This window comes from Pteropus vampyrus, unplaced genomic scaffold (genome assembly GCF_000151845.1).
Source record: "Pteropus vampyrus isolate Shadow unplaced genomic scaffold, Pvam_2.0 Scaffold3, whole genome shotgun sequence".
Classification (NCBI taxonomy): Eukaryota; Metazoa; Chordata; class Mammalia; order Chiroptera; family Pteropodidae; genus Pteropus; species Pteropus vampyrus.
This window is the reverse complement of record NW_011888784.1, coordinates 14,730,127-14,734,691: the sequence shown is the minus strand read 5'-3', so window position 1 is coordinate 14,734,691 and position 4,565 is coordinate 14,730,127.

The window sequence follows — 4,565 nt, the reverse complement described above, 5'->3', positions numbered from 1 at the left end:
TGGGAGGGAGGCTCCAACCTCAAGGACAAGCCTGAGTTCCATGGAGTATGTACTCCCAACCCAGAGCTCCTAAAATGAGTTTTTTGCTTTTGAAAAATTACTATGTGCTCTTTCCCAAAATTCCAGATTTCAGAGTAATAAGTTCCTTTCTTAATCATACCTACCCCAAATCCATTCCCTTCTCCAAAGGAGACAACTATTAACTCCTTGGTATGATTCATTTCACTTCCTTTCTTATGGATTTTTTTTTATTACTATAAAAAAATTTTACCTCTGGTTTTGTGATTTTTTAAATTCTCTTAGCAATATACCCTTATGTGTTTTTTCATATCTAAATCTGACTTTTTGTGTAGTGAGGTTTTTCTCCCCCCACCACTTGCTTAAATTAGAGAAAAAAGATAAAGAAGGAAAACAAATAAAAGGCTTCTTACAAATAAAAGATAAACCTCATTATAGGCCTGGGAAATTAGCTTTTTGAGAGAGTACGCACATAGTTCAGCCCCCATTTCTCTGGAAATGGCTTGGGCCCAGGCAGTGCTACCATGAAGGCTTGCTTATGCTCTCCCAGACCCAACATGCACCCCAAGGTCCCCACCTACACATTCCAGTCCTAGAATGTTCCATCTTGCCTTTCTCCTTCGCTCTTGCAGCCATGTTTGCTTCAAGACAAAAGCTACTGGCCCTCTGCCACTCCATAAGCAGAGAAATGGCAGCATCGAATTTCAGAGAAAATGGTAACAAGTGGGCACAAGTACTTAGGTTCTTGTTTCCTTACAAAACCATCCAGAGAGGCAAGCGAGAAGTTTGGAGGAATTGCACTAATGTATGTACTTTCTGCATCTCTCATTTTCAAGGTCTGATATCATCTCTGAAGGGACTTTTTCTTTGAAAAGACCAGAAACGCTCTCATCTTTATCTCTGTTAGCAGTTTCCTCTCTAGTTGTTATGAGGGGAGCTATCAGTCACCAAGGCCTCAGTTCGATTCCTGATAAAAGCCCTTGCAATATTTCGCATTGTAAAATCCAGGCCGTGCCCTTCTGTATCCACACTGGAAAGATCTGAGGCTTTGAGGCACCTGGGCCAGTGGAGGTGACTCATCTTCCTGACGCTGAGTGGAGGATAGCTGCGTGTTTGGTGCACACCATGTGCCTGTCAGCAGTCAGCATCCTGTTGGCCAGGAAATCACTGCCTCTTCCCAGGAAAGGCTTTATCTGCAGCTGGGACAGAAGCACCTGTGGACGGAGGCCACAGAGTCATGGAAGAAAACCAGGTTGAATCCAGGGGTTCTATATTTGCAGTGAGAGGAAAGGGGCCCCATTTTCACACCCAACCCTGTCACTAAAACAAATAGGCAGCTTCTCTCCACCTTTTATAAAGAGTTTTATGGCCCGTTATTACAGGGAAACAAACAATGGTAGCAGACATAATGAATACAAAGGAAGGCATAAAACCATAATGATTTTGAAGAGGTCCAGTGGGTGGTTGCTGTCAGCCCTCCTCTCCCTCTTATGCTAGAGGAGCTCATTCATTAGGGTTGTCTGCTCTCCACCCCGTGACTCCTCTCTTCCCCTGGCCTTAGTCACAGATCGCTTATTTATTTAGCTAGTTATTTACTCCTTTCCTTGCTCCATAAAAACGTTGAGCCAGCTTATAAAAATACTCAGAATAAAGGATGGAATAAATTACCAAAATAAGCAATGAAGAAGACAAGGGGAGGTTGATAGAGCCAGTAATGAGATGAGCACATGGAAATGTCGACTATACGATCTTAGTTACTATAAGTAGGCTGCAAATTTGCATCTGAGACTCCTAGGAGCCACAGAAAAGAGAAAAAACAAGGCGGAAGGTGCACGTCTTCTGTCAAGAAAAGATCCACTATTCTAATGCAGGGTGTCTCCACTCCAATTCCTAACCCTACACAGGAAATACTCAACAGAATGCACATGAAGACCTCTATTAAGAATATCTAGGGGACAACATCACCTGCCTTGTGTCTCTTTTCTTTCAACCTATTCTTTGTGAAATGCTTTAGGTCTTGAATATCTCCTCTATTAAAGATCTGATACCACTCAGGCAGCATTTCTCAAACTTTCAGCATCCACAAGCCACTTGAAACTAATGCAGACCACCAATTTTAGGTAAAAATTCATCATAATTTTTAGTAACAATGTAACAGGCCAGACTTTTAAGAAACTTTTTATTATGGAGAAATTCAAATATATAAAAGTAGAATAGTTATAATGAACCTCTATGCACCTATCACTCAGCTTCAACAATTATTGACTCACAGCCATTCTCGTTCAACACTATTGTCATCCACTTCCTTTCTCCCGTATTATCATGAAGCAAATCCCAGATATTATCATTCCATCCATAAATATTTCATTATGTGTCTCTAAAAGATATGAATCCTTTCCTTCCACATTACAAGACCATTACCACAACTAAAAACAAGGGCTCTAAAAGATATGAATCCTTTCCTTCCACATTACAAGACCATTACCACAACTAAAAACAAGGGCTCCTCAATGTCATCAGCTATCAAATTTCCAGTTGTCTCAAAAATCATTTTTTAAGTTTTGTTTGTTTGTTCATTTGAATCAAGATCCAAATAGGGCCCACACACTTCTATCGGACAGAATGTTATTTTAAATAACACTAATCATTTCATGCATTTGTAAGAGGACATCATTTTCAATCTCTTCCCGAGTTATCATTCCCATTTGTTCTGTCCTATTTGGTCGGGTTTCTTTACTACATACTCCATCAGTTTCTTTACTTACCCTTTATTTGTACTAAGTTAAGCACTCTCAACGCATGGTTGTAAGTTAGTAGAGATGGACTCGAATGTCTGATGTCTGTTTCCAGTGGCCAGGGATTCAGAAATGAGAGATTTCTCATTGAAAATATTTTGGGCCCAATTATAATATATGTTTAAAATTTGGATCGATGCATGCTCTAACTTGGGAGATGAGGGCAAAATGGGTCCCCCTCAACCACATGGACTATCTAGTTCAGGAAAGCATTTGTCCAACATTACAGGTAGTTCTAAACTATATCCGATAACAGACCGATCTCTTAAAGTGAAGACAAGTATCAGATATTGGGAAAGAGTCCAACTCCACTCAGAGCAGACCGGACCTCAGTTTAGTCTTTAGAAGACAATCTGATTTCTCAGCTAATTGTTTTCTCTTTCAAAAGGCCGACTTTATCCTTTGGATCCTACAGGCCAATGCCAGAATTAACAAGGTAACTAAGACAAATTTCCCGTGGACATGCCGTGACGGGCAGTCAAGTTCTTATCCAAAGTTATGGGAAAGCCCTCTGATGGCAGAGGGGAAGATGGAGGGGCGGGGATCAGCCTGTCGGAAAGAGCAGTTAGGAGAACTCTGAAATGTCCAGGCAAGAAGCGATGTGTTCCTGAAGTTGAGTAGGAAGAGGGCAGGTAGAAGAGGAATGTGAGAAAAGAAGGAAGAGGGGATTTGGGGGCTGATTGAACGTGCAGGTAAAGATGGAAGAGGAAGGAGTCATTAGCGACATTCATGTTTCCAACTCCAGTGCTGAGAGGCTGTGTGAAAAGGATTCGTAAACATGCACTCACGCACGCACGCATGCATGCACGCATGTACACAGAAATTGCCCATGCTCCTGGGATGGAAACAGTTAGCTAATCTGTGAAGAGAACAAGAAAACATACCTATGTGAAATACTCTATAGTTGCAGCAAGAGTTCTCAACGCTCACTGTACATGAGAATCATCTGGGGAGTTCAAAACATACTATGTCCAGGCCCCAGCTCAGGCCAGCTGAATCAGAATCCCTGGGTATTTTTTTACATCTCCTGCCTCCTTCCGCCCAACACAATTATCCGCCTGTTCCAAAACCCGTAGGAGGACTCATTGTTGCACTGTTCACAGCTTGAAGCTTAGTTTGCCTGACCTTCCAAACTCAGTTCTCTAACAAAAAGAGGCTGGCAAGGACAGCCTGGCAGGGGAACAGGAAAGAAGGGAGCCAGGTGTCCGGCACACGCGCTTCCCCTCTGCCTGCGGAAGGTGGCGGTTCTTACACTTCTGTGAGTCACATTCATGCTAGGATATTTGTCAAATGCAGATGCCTGGGCCCCACTCCCTGTGTAGGTCAGTTCTACCATGCATGGTTCAGGAATCTGCATTTTAATTGGTTCCGGGTGACTCTGAAAGAGGGTTCATGGCATACACAGTCCCAGAAACTCTGAGAGGCCTGCAGGGGCAATAGTCTCAGAGGCAATGGGTCCCCATGGTGGACATGTGCAGGGCAGGGATTTTCTTTCACCTCAAATCCCATCCCAGGAGACTGAAGAGGCAGGTCTGAGGTAGCCTCCAACAATCAGTGTTAGAATAGTGTTAGTGGGGCTCTATCCAATTTGGGGAGCCTTTATAGGGAAAAAAGTACACCTGCCCCAAGTTTTCATTGTATAACAGAAAGTGGAAGCAAAGCAGGAAGGGCCCTTGGCTCACTCACTCCATTTCACCAAACGGGAAACTGAGGGGTTTTCCTAGGCTGACTGCTGGCAGGAAGTGCAGGAGC